The 20,600-nt window shown below is 37.7% G+C and overlaps 1 non-coding gene across 1 annotated transcript; it reads right to left on the reverse strand.

The window, feature by feature from the left end:
• Nucleotides 1-20,265: 20,265 nt before the first annotated feature.
• Nucleotides 20,266-20,371, reverse strand: LOC121231659 (small nucleolar RNA R71). The gene has a single exon (XR_005929715.1). It is a non-coding gene; the product is annotated as a small nucleolar RNA R71 (small nucleolar RNA).
• Nucleotides 20,372-20,600: the final 229 nt, after the last annotated feature.

Here is a 20,600-nt window from a genome sequence, read left to right on the forward strand (position 1 = left end):
ATAATTTTAGTTTATTTGTTTTCTTCAAGAGATTTGATTGTAAAGGAGATCAATTTCTGTGGATTCACTCTATTCATCAATAACAATCGGCCTTTTTTAAACTCTCTATTTCAATTCATTCCCTGTGTTTAATTCTTCTATACTTTCCATGTTGTTTATGAAAGCCATGGGGAACTACTCCTTTATAAGGGATTAGAAAGTTGAGGCATGATCTCTTAACTGTTTTGTAGGGGTACTCAACAGATCAATTGTTAGGAAAAGGATGAACATGAAACAAACCCTAGGCCTGACAACCCTAAGAAGTTATCAAGGTGGGAATTAACCCAAAATGGTATTAACCCATTTGTCAACACCTTCACCCCTAGCCAATCTGGACTGTGAGGTTAGAAGGTAAGTGGTTCTTGCTGACTCATTATGTTAGTGGAAGATCAGAAGATCCTACTAGGGTAGTGATTATTTGGTTGACAAGGAACCAGAGATGACAGTTAATTAGGGTTGCCGAAGCAAGCTGATCACTCATCCTCAGATTTGATTCACTTTACCTTTCTCTATCTCTTGCAATTTTAATTCTTTTTTTATGTTATTTTATTATTTTACAAACCCTAAAATCATTTCTTATTTTACTCTGATACTATAGTTGACTTAAAAAGTATTAATTAGATCTTTAATTGTTTAGGTTAAGATTGATTTAGTACTCGCCTCCCTAGGGTACGATCCTCGGAGTACTTACCTAATTCGCTGTAAAATTTATATTACAACTCGACCCGTATACTTGCAGATATCACCTAGTAACTCTCTATTTTATTACAGTATTCATACTCTGGACGTTAGTACGTCTCAAGGCAGTCACTCCTACATCATAATCATTAGCATCGCACATTATAATAAGAGGTTCTAACCAATCAGTAATGATTATAGGTGCAGAAATACATTTTTATTTTATTAACTTGAACACTTTAATGCAGTCTTGATCGAATATAAAAGGCATTTCTTTTTGAAAAAGTTGATTCAATGGTTTAGAGATATGAGAAAAATCTTTTATAAACTGCTTGTAAAACCCAACATGTCCCAAGAAATTTCTTACTCCCCCTTGAACTGTTGTGGGATTAGGAAGATTTTTTATGACTTTAATCTTTGGTTTGTCCACTTGCAAACCTTTTCTTGATATGTGATGTCCAAAAACCAAGCCTTCTTTCACCATAAAACGACAATTTTCCTAACTAAGCACTAGATTGGTTTCTTCACATATTTGTAAGACTTTCTCAAGGTTATCTACACATTCTCGAAAAGAATCTCCATATACTGAGAAGTCGTCGATGAATACATCCAGACCTTCTTCCATCATACCAGCAAAGATGGCAATCCTGCATCTCATAAATGTCGCGGAGGCATTACATAATCCGAATGGCATTTGTTTAAAAGCATATGTGCCAAAAGGACATGTAAATGTAGTTTTTTCTTAAGTCTAGATGTATTGGGATTTGGTGATATCTGGAATATCCAACAAGAAAACAATATCACTCTTTTCCAGCCAGTCGATCCAACATATGATCAACAGAAGGAAGAGGAAAATGATCATTTTTTGTCGCATCATTTAGCTTTCTGTAATCAATTCATACCTTCCAAAAATGATCCTTTTTTGTCGCATCGTTTAGCTTTCTGTAATCAATTCATACCTTCCAACCATTGACTGTCCTAGTTGGAATTAACTCATTCTTATTATTATCAACCACTGTTAACCCTCCTTTTTTAGGACACATTATGTAGGGCTAACCCATTCATTGTTAGAAATTACGTAGACAATACCTGCGTGCAGCCATATGAGTAATTCATTTTTCACTATTTCTTTCATAGCCAAATTTATTCAACGCTATGCATCTACCACTAGTTTTTTTCCCTTCTTCTAATTTGATCTTGTGCTGGCACAATGCATGATTAATTCCCTTAATGTCAGTGATAGTCTATCCAATGGCTTTTTTTTATGTTTTTAAAACACTCAATAATGCTTCTTCTTGTTTAGAATCTAATCATGCAGCTATAATTATGGGTAATGTATTTTGCTCTCCTAAATACCCATACTTCAAATATTTGGTAAAGGTTTCAATTCTAGTTCAAGTGGTTTAACAATGGAAGAAATGATTTTTTCGTATTGGAAATTATTTGTTCTGGTTGTTCTCTACTTTTACGCCATCAATCAAGTTGCAAAGCTATCTTTTTACTTTCTTGATCAGCATCATCCAATTTTTCCTCGTCTGATTCGTATTTATTTTGTTCAGTAGAATCTCCCACAGTTAACCCTTGGTTATTGTAGCTTTGTTCTTTTGGCTTAGATCCTACCAGTTTTGCATCTTCTAATTCCCAACTTATTTCCCAAGTAAATTCATTATCACTGAATTTTTCCAATAATTCCATAACTTCTCTTCTTGTTTTCTTCCAAATTGTTTTCTATTTTGGCAATCCAATCCATCATAAAAATGCTGGATTTGAATTGCAAACTGCATACCTCCTCTTAGTATTAACCTAATGATGGCTTTAAATCTGTCCCAAGCTTTTCCTCATATTTCAGCACCCCTTTGTTTAAATTTTAATAATTTTTTGTAAGTACTAATTACCCAAGTCATCGGCAAGACTCGATGAAGGAATAACAAAGTCAATCCATGTAGTGATTGTATCTGGTAGGAGTGCATCAAACCAGGCTTTTGCTAGTCCACCTAATGCAAATGGAATTAGTAATAATTTAATAGCTTCTTTCGACACACTAGGATATGTGAAACTGTTGCATATATGTTCAAATTACCGAAGAAAAGCTACGGGATCCTCTTTTGTATAATCATTAAACACAATATTAGAAGAAATCCATGTTAATAATGATGGATTCAATTCAAAATGAGGACTATGGATCGTGAGACATATGATACTAGGACGCAACTAACTCATATCAAAGGAAATGTTCCTAACACCTATATCATGTAATTAGAGGTTTACTTATCAAACTATAGCACTCAAATTTTAATTTGTCAACTTCCTTTGTGAGTCGTTTCCTTTTTCACCGAGAGAGCCTATCTGTTAGTCTTCTTGGATAAGTGATTAGCTTTATAAATAATTCTTATACCCTGAAATGAGAAAGACATAAAAGAAAAGTGTTAGTAATATAAAATTAAAAATTGTACCTATAATTTATTAATTTCCTAATTATTCTATTAGAATGTAAAAATTAAAATCAATTTAGTAGCGTTGTTTCCCCGGTAATGGCACCAACAACTTGACGGCCTCCAAATGTACCAGTGTCTAGAGCTTAAATATTGCAACTAAAGATAGAGATTTTAAGCGGTGTCCGCAAGTATATGGGTGAGGTTGAAATATAGTTACAACGAAGTAGGTAAGTACTCCAAGGATCGTATCCAAGGGAGGCGAGTACTAAATTAATTTAACCTAAATGCAAATAAATATATAAATAGAAGATTTTTGGGTTTTTATAATAAAGGAAATAAAAATAGCAAAAGTAAAGTGAAGTTCGAGGGTATGAATTCTAATTTAATCAAATCTAAGCATGGGTGATTAGCTCACTTTGGTGACCATAACTAATTCCTATTTTAGATTTATACTTAATCAATTAGTCGCTACCCTAGCATGATCTCTCCTTTTTCCACTAAACCAATGAGTCGACAAGAACTACTTATCTCTCGACCTCATAGCCCAAACCGATTCGGGGCTAAGGTGTTTACTGATATGCTATACAAATTTTGGGTTAATTCCCACCTAAATGACTTCCTAGGGTTGTCAAGCCTAGATTCTAAGTTCTTCATTTCCCCAAAACAACTGATTCACTAAGAAAACCTTACATAGTAATTAATAATCACACCTTCATTCACTAATCCCTTATAAAAGTTCTAGTTTCTCACGGATTTCGTGAACACAATAAATTTGATAATAAAGATAAACATAAAAAATGAATCAAGAGAAAGGGTTAAGAGAATCTTAAATTGTATTGATTAAAGTGTAGAATCCAAAATAGTTTAATCATAGTTACAACCCACGTTCTCCAAAGAACACAAAGTAGAAAAGAACTGAAAATAAACTTAAGGCCTAAAAGAAAGAAAAAACTAAAAACTAAAATTACCCAGAAAATTTAAAGTATGAAAAGCTATCCTTAAACAAGTGTTTTAAGAGCCTATTTTAGAATAAGGGTTGCGGTCGTCCTCAACCCTAGTTCAGCTGAGATTCTCGTGTTTAATTTCCATTGTGTAGACCAAAATGCCCCTGGCTCATAAGTGATTCCCATACAACGCTGATGTCACGACACCCTAGTTCTTGTGTTAAAACATTAAAGGTAGTATCCATGGTTTAGGGGTAGCTTCAGGAGTATGTTATGACATCCCTTGGCTATGTCGTGACACCTAAGGCAATATAGCAATTCTGGATAAAATTTCCCATGTCGCAACACAACCGCCATCTCTGAGTTCCTATGCCTTTGAATGGTCTCATGCTCACTCACTAAGTACATTAGCTCGTTTTAGACCTCATTCGGCCCCTAAGGTCAGTAAAAGACTAAAAATGCACGTTTTATTGAATTTAACTAAACTAAGAAAACATAACTAAAACATACTAAAATTGCTCGTATTCAAGCTCCTCAAGTACAAAAACTAGTTTAATCTACTACACTGAATTACGATATATCAGAACCAGTCACATACATGGCACCAAGTTGGGAAAACGTGTCATATGAATGGCACCTAGTTGACCCCTAGCACGTCACATCAGGGAACCATGCCTTATAAATATGGAAGAATTACTTCCAAGGAAGGGAAAACCAAAAGAGAACCACAACAAATTTATAGAAATGTTGAAATAAAACATTGGTTGATTGGTAAATTTAATGTTTTGCTAACCCAATTGGCATAGGTTCAAATCCCATCAAATGCATATTTTTATTATTCACATAAAAAGACTAAAGTACCCTCAAATAATTTAATTTAATTTAAATGCAAAGGGATATTCAAGTAATTTCTTTGAGTTCGAACTGGTTGATTGGTGACACCAACTCAATAAAGAAATTTGTGAGTAGTTTATTATATATGAATTATTATAAGGTACATTGGTTAGTCTTATTCAAGGGTTGTGTAATTCATTCAAATCTAATGGCATGTTCAAAATTTTTAAGCGTTTGAATAAAAATGCAAAACTTGAAAAATGAGTCTGGGTAAACGAATTAGGCTCGTTTAAAATATGGGTTAGGCTGTAACACCTCACACCCAACCCGAATGATGAATCCAAATTTTTGATGTCACATTACGTCGTCAAAGTAACTTGAGTTACTATAACAAAAAATAATTCCTATACATGCATTCATACACTCATTGATTTCATTTCATCAATTTATAGGGTTATAAGGGTTAATTTCAAAGTTAGGATTTCAAATCCAAACTCAACAGTAAAATTTCAAATTTATGTCTCGAGATAAGAGTCTCTGTGTCTTGAGATAGATCATAAATTATTTTGGGATTTTTAGCTTTGAAGTTAACATGTAACGCCCCAATTAATATATTTCTGTTTCTGTATTTATATGAAAAAAAATGTATCTGCTTTAGTGATTAAGTGTTCTGGGTGTGCGTGAGAGGTCCTAAGTTCAAGCCTTACCTTTAGAAAATTTTGTTATTTTTGGGAATTAAGCCCTATCTTTGTTTAATGGGCCTATATTAAATTGTCTGTAAATGCATATTATGGTAAGCTTGCTAGTTCAGGTGGTAAGGGAATTGGTGCTTTGAGGTTTTGTGTTCGAATCTTAGCTCGAGCGTGAATGTTTATTTTGCTCGGGTTTGGGTTAAGAGTTTCAATGGAATTTAATTTCTAAGTAGTGGGTAGTTATGGTGGAGAAAATCTGGGATATGCTTTCATATATGATATTTTTTTTATTTCTTTTAATAATTTTCCCCAAAATCCCTAGTTTTCTTTTTAACGTTTTCACTTTCCAAAAAAAAAAAAGAAAAATTTCCAAATTTGTTTCATCTCCTTTACTCTCTAGCAACGAGTTTTTCTTTTCTCGTTACTCCCATTCTTCGACTCTGTCTCTAATTCTCGTCTTTGTGCATTCTGAACTTTTGGTTTTGGAGTAATCGGTAAGTGGGATGCATTTGCGATTCTTCCTATCGTTTTTGTTTTCGGAAGGTTGAAACGTTGTTGTTTTTGTGGTGTAGGAGAAGTCGGTTAATTGTGACTTTTCGTTTCGTTTGTTGATCGGTGTTAACTGTGTTTCTTTTGACGTTGGTAAGTCGAGAGTTTGGTCGTATTGTTGTTTGCAAATTAGTATTTTTAGTCACTAATTTGATGTTGGTATACTATTTTTAGGTCTTGGAAGTCTCGGGAGTGATTTTACGTCAAATCGATATCAGGTGTTTATCCGAAAATTAAAAAATGAAGCTTCGGCAAAAGCAAAAAAAACCAAGCTGTCGACGCCACACGGACATGTGGTCGCTCGTGTGGTAGGCTATGTGAGAGAACACGGCTGTGTGGTCGACAAAGGCATGGCCGTGCACAGCACACGCTATGTGGTGGCTCTAGTGTGGCCATGTAGGCCATACGGGCAAGACCAATTTGGGTGAGTGGGCTACACGGTGTGTAGGCCCATACGGGTATAACACACGGGCGTGTAAATTCTGGGCCAGGCCGTGTGGGCCATACGGGCAAGGTTAATCTGGGTGTATGAGCCACACAGGCGTGTGGACCCACACTGGCATGTGGGCCCATCATACTGAAATTCTCTGTAGGGTTGCACGAGTTGTCCTAATCGATTGTGGGCCAACCGTAGGGACGGTAAAGGCTAACTGAACCATAAAACTATGTGATCTGATAGATTGAAATACTGTTTTAAGTATAACTGTGTTATGCATATTTGCTAGCTGTTTGTATAAGCCTGTTAAACATGCTTTATCTGTTAATTCTGTATCTATATGCTCTGTATCTGTTTATGGCGGATTTGCATATACGGAGGAAGTTCTGTCGGTGTTATATTGCCTATTATTTGGCAACTTCGCTGTACTATATCTGATACGTGTCATAATAGAACAACATGGTGTGTAGTGATGAGTGGGTGTTTTTAACCCCACATGGTGTGTTGGGATGGTCGGAGATGGTGTGTACAGGATGGGGGTAGGATTATAATTCTATTTACTATTTCAGTATCTGAATGGGCTTGAGCCTGATTCAGTATCTGTAACTGCTTCTGACTGTGTATATGATTATATATGATTACATGTCTATTTTTGTTGGGTTATACACTGAGTTTACGTAAACTCATCTCTGTTTTTCTGTTGTTGTTCAAGTAATCCACAGACTTGTACGAATCGGTGTGACAGAGGCTTAGCAGTGACCACCTTTTCATAAAATTGATTAAACTTGGAACTTCTGGGTTTTTTGGATTTTGGACTTGTTTGAGAGTTGTAATTTTTGGGGACTCTCTGGAATGTTTAATTTTTAACTGGTTATTTTTTATTCATTTGCTTGGTAAAACGTTTTATTAAAAACAACGGTTTTATGAAAACAATGATTTTACCCTAAAAACATGACTGGGTTTTCAAACATAAAAGATGATAGCTTCCGCTGTAATAAGTGATTGGCAAGTAAACTGTTTAAATAATGTTTTTTGTATTCAACACGAAGGAATGCGGGTTTTGTAAATAATTAGTTAATTAAATCAACTTGTTTTCAAAATCTTTCCATATGACATCATCAAATACAGCCATAACGTTTAGACCGGGTTTTGGATGTTACATTTAGTGGTATCAGAGTCAAGTTGCAAAACTCGGCTGTGAATTTTGGGTTCCAAAATTTGGTTTTAAAAGTATTGGATTTTAAATAATTTGAATAAATTGAGAAAGTGTGTGGTACATCGAGTCTCCGGCACTGATCTTGTAAGTATTTCTAAAACTGAAATAGTTTATTTTGAAAATACTATAGATAGTACCTTCTGAGACTGTACTGAGATAGTTAGAAAACTGAACTGAAACTTCTGAATTACTGATAAATTGTGCATAAAATATCTACTAATAAATATTGAAACTAATGCATAAAATTTTTAATGTAGATAAAACTTGAATTAGATAATGAGTGCTCGTGGAATTCACGAACGTGGTACTCGTGGCCGTGGAAAAGGCCATAGGGGGCTCGAGCTAAGTCTTCCTCTCTAGGCAGTATGCCAAATCTGGATATGAATGAGACGCCTATATTGCCTGCTACTAAGACTGGGTCTCAAAGTCACTCGGCTGGGGACGACGCACTGTCTCAGGCCATGCTAAGGATATTGGAGAAGGTCGTTGGACCTCATTCTGGATCTAGGGGCTGTGGTTCGGTAACTGAACGACTCTGATTTAATGGAGTTGAGCTGTTTAGGGGAGTCACTAGAGTTACCCCTAATGTGGCTGAGTATTGGTTGGAGGCCACGAGAGGATCATGAACAATCTGGACTGCAATCCTGAGCAGAAATTGAAGGGTGCAGTCTCCTTGCTTCGTGACGAGACATATCAGTGGTGGTTAACGGTTGAAGGGGTATTCAGCCTGATTGTTTGACTTAGGATTTCCTTAAGACCACTTTCCAGAGCAAGTATGTGGGAGTGAGCTATGTGGATGCTCGTAGGCGTGAGTTCATGAATCTCACACAAGACGATAGGCCAGTGACCGAATATGAGGCAGAGTTCCTAAGGTTGAGCCGCCACGCTCGATGCATGATGGCATCAGAGTACCAGAGGTGTCTCCATTTTGAGGATGATCTAAGGGACAGTTTGAGAGTACTGATTGCTCCACAAAGGCACAAAGGGAGAGTGAGTTCACGGTATTGGTAGAGAAGGCAAAGATTGCTATGGATGTTAAGCACGTGTAGTGTAGAACAGAGACAGAGAGAGGGGTAAGAATAAGAGGGATTCGAAGCCCTCTAGTACTGTTCCGAGGCCTAAGAAAAAGGCCAGATCTGATGGACCCGTTAGAGTGGAGGCTCCTTCTGCTCCAGTTGGGTTGCAGCCATGCATTGATTGTGGTAGACGCCATCTGAGCGAGTGCCGGAGGAGGATTGGGGCCTATTTGAGGTGTGGATCTTTAGAGCACCATATCAATAATGCCCACAGCGGGCAGATCAAGCGCAAGCTCCGGGTTCTGTATAGCCTCAGAGGGTAGTTCTGGAGCCACCTAGGGGCAGTGGTCAGGCTAAGGGTGGTAATGGTGTGGGTCTTAGATAGAGAGCACTGGGAAAAGGTACTAATCAAATAGAAGAGAGGTAGTCTGTACTTGTTTATACTACTCGTGTAACACCCCTAACCCGTAAACCGTCTCCGGACTAGGGTTAAGAGGTATTACCGGAAATATCGAAGCATTTTATAATAAATTCACAATTATTATCTACATATTATAGTATCATAGTCAAACATCATCACATAGTCCTTTTCTTAGGTCAACAAGACCTTAAGCATGCTTTAGGAAGGGGTCGGAACTAAACCGAGCACATACAAAATTTCTCGAAACACAATTTTTTTTAAGTTACTGAGGTCACACGCCCATGTGAACAGGCCGTGTGCCTCACACGGCTTTAGACACGCCCTTGTGTCTAAACCATGGCAAAACAGGGCATACATACTGACTTGTCCACACGGCCACAAGACACGCCCGTGTGCCAGCTCATGTGGCCCCAAGTCGATGAACAGTGAGTTACACGGCCGATCACACGGCCTAGTTACACACCCGTGTCCCTGGCCGTATGCACCTGATTTCGCTTTGACGGAGAAACGTTACAAAGAATACCCGAAACGTAAATAATCATTCACTAATCAATTATACCATCAATTTAAATAATTTAGCAAATCAACCCACCGCTAAAAACATGTCGAAAGAATTGACACAGCCCCAACTTAATTCGCACACTCACCTCGTACGAAACAGGGGAAATCAGACTAACACGGTGGGTTAACGTCTCTTACAATATCTTTGCTTAAAAAGGTAACCAATCGAACGATAAAACAAAGCGTTCAAACAACTGAGCAAAAACCCGTTTCGACATAATATCGTTAACTTGGCAAAACTTGTAAAACGAGAGGAAAGTAACAGGAAAACTTACTCAATAATAACACATTCGATTTTACAGGCAATGAAGAAATCTCAGTTAACGCAGAATTGAATACCGAAGAAGGAAAAAAAATAAAAGAAGAGGGATTAAAAAATAAACTTAGAGGAGGAAAAAAACGTAAGGAAGGAGATACGACAGAAATTCTTCAGACTATTTAAAATTAACCACCTCCTTACTGCAATTGCAAAAAAAAAAAATATTTCCTAAAGCATACTATGGGATTCAAAATTGGGACTAGACAGAATACAAACATATGCTTAACCAGTGAACTAACAGGCTCATTCTTGACATTGATTTACCTAAAATTGAACTTAACTAAGAAATGCATGGATGAAGGTTATTCTAAAACAATCGCAAAACTTTTTAACAATGCAACTCGAACTCTAGACCTTAAACACAAGAGCAGAACAGAGAACCATAGATACAAAAATCTAATTAATTTAGATTCTCATAATTAAATAATTAAAATTTTGGGGCATTATAACTCTCTCCCCCTAAAGGAAATTTTGGCCTCGAAATTTACCTGAGTCAAACAGATATGGATACATCCGTCGAATTGATTCTTCCAACATAATGGAGTACGACACCTACGAACTTATAAAGCCTCGTAGGATGCCATCTGAATGCTAGACTGAAAGCTATTATTGTATGCGAACTCCACCAACGGTAGGTACTTCTCCCAGCTACCCCTAAAGTCTATCGCACAACCCTAAAGCATATCTTTTAAGATCTAAATAACTTGCTCCGACTGTCCGTCGGTTTGAGCGTGATACGCAGTACTGAAATTAAGTCGATTGCCTAAAGCTTCATAGAGGTTCTTCTAGAACTAAGACGTAAATCACGGATCTCTATAAAAAATGATCGAGACTGAAATTCCGTGGCATCTCACAATTTCAGCAATATACAGTTTAGCTAAATTCTATAATAAGTAATCTGTTCAGATAGGAATGAAATAGGCTGACCTGGTCAATCGATCAATGATGATCGGAGTTAAAGGCAACCGCGTAACAAACTCCATTAGTACCTACTCCCATTTCCACTTTGGAATCTTAACTAGCTGAAGTAGTCTAGAAGGCAACTGATGTTCAGCCTTAGCCTTCTGACACGTCAGATAGTGGGATACAAAAGTGACCACCTCCCGTTTCAGTTCGAGCCACCAATAAAGCTCTTGGAGATCCTGGTACATCTTGTTCCCGCAGGATGCATAGCACAGGGACTACTATATGCCTCTGTAGGATCAAATGTCTTAATTCTATTCATTGTGTACACAAACCCAGTCTTTGAAGCATAACACATTATCACTGTTCAAGCTAAAATTAGAATTCTCGTTCAAGTCAATATGTTGCATACGCTAAACTAATGACTCATTGTTTAATTACTTAGCTTGAATCTGTTCCACCCAAATCAGCTTTACTTGTAATTCAGCCAATAGTCCTTCGTCCTCAACCAAACTCAGACGAGTTAACATTGCTCTCAAATCTGCCACCGCTACAGCTAAGGGCATCAGGCACCACATTAGCCTTCCCTAGATGATATTCTATGGTGCAATCATAATCTTTAAGTAACTTAATCCATTGGCGCTGACGAAGATTTAACTCTTTCCGAGTTAACAAATATTTGAGACTCTTGTGATCGGTGTAAATAATACACCTTTCACCATATAGATAGTGTCTTCAAATTTTCAAAGCAAATACAACTGCAACTAGTTCAAGATCATGTGTAGTGTAATTACCCTTATGTGTCTTCAATTGTCACAATACGTAAGCGACCACCTTACCGTCTTGCATAAGCACACATCTTAACTCGACATGTGAAGCATCACTGTATACCATAAACTCTCGAATTGATTTCGGTTGAACTAAAACAGGAGCCTGTGTCAGAACGGACTTGAGTTTATTGAAACTAAACTATTGTGCCTCTAACCACACGAATGGAGCATTCTTACGCAATAGCTTCATCAGAGGTGTCGCAATCAGAGAAAATCTTTTGACAAACCTTCGGTAGTAACCAACTAAACTTAAGAAGCTATGAAGCTCAGATACATTTTTTAATTGTTTCCACTTAACAACAGCTTCTATTTTCTTGGGATCAACTTGGATCCCCCCAGTCACCACATGACCAGAAAAGGCGACTTCATGCAACCAAAACTTACACTTACTAAACTTGGCGTACAACTGTTTTTCTCGGAGTATCTAAAGTACAATTGAAGATGATCATCATGTTCAATTTTAGTTTTAGAGTAGATCAAGATATCATCGATGAAAACCACTACAAATTGATCCAAGTACAGTTGAAATACCCAATTCATTATGTCCATAAACTCTGTCGGGGCATTTGTTAATCTGAAAGGTATTACCAGAAACTTGTAATGTCCATAACGAGCCCTGAAAGTAATTTTGTATGCATCAGTCTCTTTGACCTTGAGCTGATGATAACCCGAGCATAGATCAATTTTAGAAAAGACGGACGCTCCCCGACACTGGTCGAGCAAGTCGTCAAAGCTCAATAACAGATACTTATTCTTGATTGTCAACTTGTTCAACTGTCTATAATCAATGTACATCCTCATCGACCCATCATTTTACTTAACAAACAATACCAGTGCCCCCCACGGAGACATATTCAGTCAAATTAATCCTCTATCAAGGAGTTCCTAAAGTTTCATTTTTAATTCGGTCAGTTCTTTCGGTGCCATGCAATAGGGTGCTATAGACCTTGGAGCAGTACCTGGTAACAGATCAATTCCAAACTGCACCTCTCTTTCCGAAGGTAGTTTGGGCAATTCCTCAGGAAAAACGATAAGGAATTCCCTTACGGTGCGAATATATCCCACTGAAAGCTTTTCGAGAGCAGAATCGGATACGTAAGCAAGGTAGGCCTCGCACCCCTTTCGGGCTAACTTGTTTCCTACAAGGGTAGGGATTACATTAGAGAGGTAATCTCACCGCTCACCAACCATGACCACCTTGTCATTCTCAGTCGGTCTCAGAGTAACCTTCTTGGTTGCACTATCCAGACTGACCCGATACTCAATGAACCAATCCATTCCCAGAATTAAATCAAACTCATTAAAGGGTAATTCCATTAAATCAGTCAGAAACACCATACCTTGACGCTCTAAAGGTACCCGTCTGTATACTTTATCACCTCGAACTGACTGACCCATCAGACTAATCACAGAAAATTCTCAGCAGTATTCTGAGCAATTAAACCAGAGTTACAGAAATGATACTAGTTATGTACGAGTAAATAGAGCCAATATCAATGAGAGCATAATACAGAACAGAGTGACTAATGAAGGTACATGTAATGACATCAACATCATCTCTCTCCTCGCGGCGTCTCGTCAGATAAACCAGTGTCGGCTGACGAACCTCAGCTTGACCAGTACCTCTACCCAGTGCTCGCTGTCCTCTCCCAGCTCCATTACCACTACCCTTACCAGTAAAACGACCTTTGAATGGTTGCTGAACCTCTTTCAGAGGCCGAACAGAATTTGAAGCAGAAGTTTGTGCTGTAATCGACACTAAATCTGGTCTACGAGAGCAATCTCTATCTCGGTGCTCCATCAACCCTCAACAGAGACACGCTCCTAACTTCCTCCAGCACTCACTCAGATAGCATTCCCCACACTCACCACACAACTGAATCTACGTCACCAAAGGTGGTGCCTCGGCCCTCGGGGGCCTATCAAACCTAGCCCGCTTCTTAGGGTGTCAACTAGAACCAGAGGAACCCGAATCCCTCTGAATCTTATTTTGATCCTTTTCACAATCACGTCGCTCACGTTAAGTACTCTTCACTTTTTCCACTATTTTTTCCTTGTCCACTAGAACTGCAAAAACCCTCTCCCTTTGAAAAGCTATCAGAACCCGAAAATCATATCTCAGTCCTTCCTCGAATCTCACACACTTGTCGTAATCAAATGCTACTAGTGTTTGTGCAGACCTACTCTATCGCGGGAACTCGACTTCATACTCAACCATGGACCGGTCGCCTTGAACTAGGCTCATAAACTCGCGTCGGTGAGCCTCGATATAACTCACCCCCACATATTTACCTTGGAAGGTGTTCTTGAAATAGTCCCAGTTCACTTGTTTAGGCTAAGCACCTTGCTCAACGGTTAACCACCACTAATAAGCTTCGTCCCAGATTAGGGAAACAGAACCCCTCAATTTCTGAGTAGGAGTAGAGTCAAAGTCTGTCATAATACACTCGGTAGCCATGAGTCAAGGTATGTCATAATACGCTGGTGTGCCTAGCCGTGTGGCACCGACAGCTACCATTTTTGGTGACCCAAAACTTGCAAAATTAAGGTTTTTGATATGCACCAGATTTCGCTTAGACAGAGAAACATTACGGAGAATTCCTGGAGCTTAGATAATTATTCACTAATCAATTATACCATCAATTTCAATAATTCAGCAAAATCAACCCACCACCAAAAATATGTCGAAAGATTCGATGCAACCCCAACTTAATTCGCACACTCACCTCGTACGAAACAGGGGAAATTAGAATAAAACGGTGGGTTAATGTCTCTCACAATCGAACGATTAAACAAAGCGTTCAAACAATCGAGCAAAAACCCATTTTGACATAATCTCGTTAAGTTGGCGAAACTCACAAAACAAGAGGAAAGTAACAGTAAAACTTACTCAATAATCGCACAGTCGACCTTACAGGCAACAAAGAACTCTCAATTAATACAGAATTGAACACAAAAGAAGGAAAAATAAAATAAAATAAGAAGGATTAAAAAAAACTTAGAGGAGAAAAAATGTAAGGAAGGAAATACGACAGAAATTCTTCAGACTATTTAAAATTAACCACCTCCTTATGGCAATTGCAAAAAAATATTTCTTAACACATACTACGGGATTCAAACTAGGGACCAGACAGAATATAGACAGATGCTTAACCAGTGAACCAGCAGGCTCATTCTTAACACTGATTTACTTAAAATTGAACTTAACTACGAAATGCATGGATGAAGGTTGTTCTAAAACAATTATAAAACTTTTTAACAATGCAACTCGAACTCCAGACCTTAAACATAAGAGTAGAACACAGAACCACTGTAACATCCCAAATCCGGCCTAGACGTTATGGCCGAATCTGCGATGTCACATTGAAGTGTTTTTAGGAAATTATAATTTCATTGAAATTCCGTTCTATATTAAAACCTCTTTGTGATCTGGATGAGAATTTAGGATATCTTTTCCTTATTAAAACTCAAGTTGTTTTAGCAAAATGTTAATCATTTAGATTGTTATTACACTTTAAAACAATGTTTGTTGCAGAAGTTTTCAAAATATGTAGCGTAAGCGTGGTGGTTTGGAAAAACATTTTTTTTTGAAAATCCCCGGCTTACTACTAACTGATTTAAATCAAAGTAATAAATCCCAAATTAAAATAAAAACTGAAAGAGGCCTTATTACAAAACAAATACCCAAATTAAATTACTTATAAACTAAAAGTTAAAAATGGAAGCAAATGCGGATGTGTGGCCACCTTCGAATCCCTCGCAGCACCGATCCGCCTAAGGATTACATGCGCAGAATACAAAAGGGTGAGTTTATGAAAACTCATTGTGTAATCCTTAACAACAGTCAGCCATATAGTAGGTATTTACAGTCTGGGCCTAAGCTCATTTCAGTAATAGTTTAATTTCAGTTAGGGCCTTAGCCCATTATAGCATCAAAATCAATGTGGGCCTTAGGCCAATTCAGTAGCGGTCACGGTACAAATATACAATCAGAAATCCTACCCACCCAGCCTCTACACACCACTCCGTCCAACCGTACACACCATGTGGGGATAAAATCAACCCACCCATCCCTACACACCAAAAATAACACCAGTTAAGGCACTAAACAGAAATTGCAGTAGAGCTGCCAGAATAGTACACTTCCTCCAATAATAATAACCCATCCCCATGCAACATATCATAATATCATGCATGTATGCAACATATATAAAATGGCATGCTCAGTACAGCCATACATCTTATAAGGGCATAATAGTCATTTTACCTCATAGGGGCATAACTGTCATTTATCAATTTTTGGGGTTGAGATATGCTTACTGCCCCCAGCAGTAGGACCATAGTCGTCTCGGGCAACCCGTGCAACCTTAGCAGTCTAATAGTGAAAATGGGCCCAAAGTCCGTAATGCGGGCCAATGTGGGCTCACGCGCCCGTGTAGCCCACTATGCCCAAAAATGGCCCTGGCCATGTGAACTACATAGCCTAGCCCAATATTCTCCATTCTTTCATGTGGTTTACCCTTGTGGAGCCCACGAGTTCGTAGGGCCCACACTGCCATTTTGGCCCAATATGGTCCAAATCGGCCTAATCCCACGAGATCGCTCATGGTGGCCTCTAAGATCAAACACCCATATTTATGTGTTCATATTACCACACGTGCGAACACACGTTTATGTAGCAATAATAGTATCAATTTGTGGCTTTTATCGGTTTATGTTTTGAATAGTGTTACACACCTTGTTACAAAAAAGCGCAGAAACCCACGAGCACCAACCCTATATTCAATCAAGACCCTCTATCAGCCCTTTAATCAATAAGGTTAAACACCCTCTTTTTAACACTCATCTCAAAATCACATTGATACTTGCCTTGATTGAACGAGTGTGGTTTAAGCCCGCTTAAACCGCTGACGATGGTTGATAAGAAACTCCTTGATGATTATCTGCATAATAAGCGGATTTATTACTCATGTTTACTTATACACATGGGTTGAATCAATGTATACCAACCTAAAGAAAATGCAACCCAAAAATAAGGGAAAGGAGCATTCGACCAATACCAAAGAATCCAAGCCAAAATACCACAGTTCAATACAATATCAATGAATAGCATTACCTTCGATCGAAAGATGAGAAAAAGGTTTCGATCATTTCTATAACACTAGTGAACTCTTTTACTCCTCGATAAATTCTAAAACCCTAAAGAACACTGTAACCAAGAGAGAAAAAAATGAGAATCGACATTCAGAGAAAGGAGGAGAAAAGCCGAAAGAGCAGAGACAAAACTTACCAATCAATATTTAGCCAACATACTAGTGAAAAGGGAAGAAATTGAGAGAGAGCAAATAAAAGAAAAGAAGAGGAGATGAGACAAGGTATTCAGCCTAAGGACTACAACCGGTTGTGGGAGGGAGAAGAGTATTTAGCCAAAGACGAAAGGAGAAGTGAATGTCAATGACCAATAGGGAGAGGGGAAGAATGAAGGTTCGACTAAGGCAAAGAAAATTAAGAGAAGAAGAGTGATGGAGAGAGGAACGTAGATCAACCCAAAGCACAATATTGGAGAACAAAACCAAAGTAGGCCAACACGAAAACATACCGAATAGTAACAAGTAAAATTTGGCAACCAAACAAGCAACAAACAAAAGAGCGAAAAGAAGCAGAATGGGTAATAGCTACCAAAAAGGAGAGTAAACTAGAACAATTTTGGCACTAAGAGTAAAAAAGTCCTATGACCGGGCTAGGGATGCCACAACAAGCCAAATGCTTGAGGAGGATCCCATTTCGGTACCACCACTGCCCTACTCCTTGATCCACTCCTCAAAACTCTCCCCAAATCTCTCCTCTAATCTTTCTATCAACCAATTCGAACCCCTTTCAAACTCCTTAGAGTTTTGGCTAGCCTGGACCACTTCCACCTACTCATAGCAAAATAAAATCCATTGTGAAATCCAAGACTCGAACCTCAGATCTCAGACATAAGTAACACGCCACTTATCCCCTAGACCAGTAGGCCTTTTTTGTCATATTTTACCCACTTTTATTTAAAAACAAAATTTTTGCATAAGCCAAGGCTTGAACTCAGGACTTCTCAGACACTTCCCAGAACACATAACCACTGAAATAGACATGCATTTCTGTCATAACTATACAAACATAAATACTAAGATTTTGGGGCGTTAAAACCACAGATACAAATATCTAATTACATCATATTTTCATAATTAAATTCTTAAAATTTTGGGGCGTTACATATATGAACTCTTATATACATGCCACATAACTAAGTCAAAAAGATCAAAAGTCTACCAAGTTGATGATTGGATAGTGTGAGTTTGATAAACCGTAATTTATACATATTTTTACCCCATGCTTAATGCATTTTATGGATGATTTTTCCTTCGAATTGGTGAATTCGATGCTCCTAATGCCTTAATTTCATGTTTTATACTTAGGTGAGCATAGGGGAGCGGAAGAAACGAGAAATGAGCCAAAAATGGAGAAAATGGGCCAAAGTACGAAATCGACACGGCTTGGACTTCCTTACACGAGCAGACCACACGGCCGTGTCAATTTGGCAGAATCGAAGCACGACTCACAAGGGCGTGTCACATGGGCGTGTCCCTGCCGAGCCCAAGTTGAGTCCAATTTGAAAAAGGCTAATTTTGAGGTTTTTTAGGCATTCTAAAGCCTATAAATACGCTCTAAAGGAAGATAAGAAGGGGACACACAGAGAGAAAGAAGTAGGGAACTGCTCAAGGGAAGTTGATTAATCCATCTTAGAAGCCGGATTCACTATCAAGATTGAAGATCTCCCCTCAATTTCCCTTCAGGAGTTTTGGGTTTTCTTTATGTTTTGTATTCATTATTCTTCTGAGATGTTTTTCTTTTTAGTTATGAACTAAATCCCCTAAATACCTAAGGGGAATGAAACCTAAGATGAATCTTGTTATTATTTTCTAAATTGTATGATAAATATTTAACTTGTTCTTAATTATGTGTTCTTAATTCTTGTTTTGATATCCCAGGATACTGATTCAAGATAAGCTCTTATTCAAAGGAGGAATAGACCCTGTCTAAGAGTACATTTATTATAATTAAGCGGAGTTGATTACACGCCTAGACATAAGGTGACAAGATTTTGTCGGATTAGGGTGAAGCCTAATAAGGGGATCCATAAATCGAGTTAATGCAACCTTAGGGTGTTAATTAGAGAAAAGTCTCAATTGTTCAATCTAGGGATTAGATGTTATTAGTCCTGAATAGGGATAATAACATAACTTAGGGATCTCTATGGGACAAGTTAAATGAATAAATCGTCTGATTCGAAGCCAGAATAACAAGTAAAGTCTAGGTGGATTTTTCCTTAGGTATTGTCTTAATTCAATCGTTTTCCAAAAGTAATCTCTCAATTCTACTTTCTGCGAATTCTTAGTTTAGATAATTAGTTAGTTAAAACAAAACCCTCTTATTCTTAGGCTAGATAATAAAAAGACAGTCATTACTAGTACTTTTAGTTCCTTTGGGTTCGACAATCCGGTCTTGCTAAAACTATACTACTGTTCGATAGGTACACTTGCCTACATCGTGATAATAGTTAGTTTCAAGAAGGATTCTTTATAAATATTTAAAACCTATCACACGAAAATCGCGATCAAGTTTTTGGCGCCGTTACTGGGGAACTAAGATATTAGGAACGCTCATTGTTTTACTAATTTAGCCATTTATTTTTCTTGTAATTTAATTTTAATTTTAATTTTATTATTATTTATTAATTTACTTTTTCTTTCTCTTGGCAGGTTTTTATAGTTTATGACTAGAAGAAACCCGTCAGGACCACTATTTTTTGACGAAGAAATCGATCGCACAGTTCGCAGAAACCAAAGAGAAATAAGGCGAAGCTTAAGATACACAAAGAATGAGCAAGAGGACGATACTCAAACCCCAACCGAAGAGACGGCTAAAAACCAAGACAATTAGCTACCTTCTGCGATACACGTTGAACTAGCAAATCAGAATCTTGCTCCTCGTACTATGTATGATTATGCTAAACCTAATTTAACAGGAACTGACTCAAGTATAGTTAGGTCTGCTATTGCTGCAAATAATTTTGAACTAAAACCTAACACTATTCAAATGATACAGCAATTGTTCAGTTTGATGGTTTGCAGGATAAAGATCCGAACACTCACTTGGCAAATTTCCTGGAATTCTGAGATACATTTAAAATTAATGGCGTTTTTGATGAAGCCATTCGTCTTCGGTTATTCCCTTTTCATTATGGAACAAAGCTAAACAGTGGTTGAACTCGTTACCATGAGGGTTAATTACTAATTGGGAACAAATGACCGAAAATTTTCTATTAAAATATTTTCCACCGCCTAAAACGGTCAAATTACGTAATGATATCTCTTTATTTGTACAGATGGACTTAAAAATCTTTACGATGCATGGGAGAGATACAAGGACTTACTAAGAAAGTGCCCTCACCATGGGTTACTGCTTTCGCTACAGGTTCAAACATTCCATAATGGCTTGAATCCTTCGACTCGACAAATGGTTGACACAGCTGCTGGCGGAACCATTAATAATAAAACACCTAAAAATGCTTATGAGTTTATTGAAGAGATATCACTGAATAACTATCAGTGGCAAGTCATGAGGACTAAGCCAACTAAAACAACAGATGTTTATAACGTCAATTTGGTTATAATGCTGTCAAACCAG

This window comes from Gossypium hirsutum, chromosome A06, assembly GCF_007990345.1.
Source record: "Gossypium hirsutum isolate 1008001.06 chromosome A06, Gossypium_hirsutum_v2.1, whole genome shotgun sequence".
Taxonomy (NCBI): domain Eukaryota; kingdom Viridiplantae; phylum Streptophyta; class Magnoliopsida; order Malvales; family Malvaceae; genus Gossypium; species Gossypium hirsutum.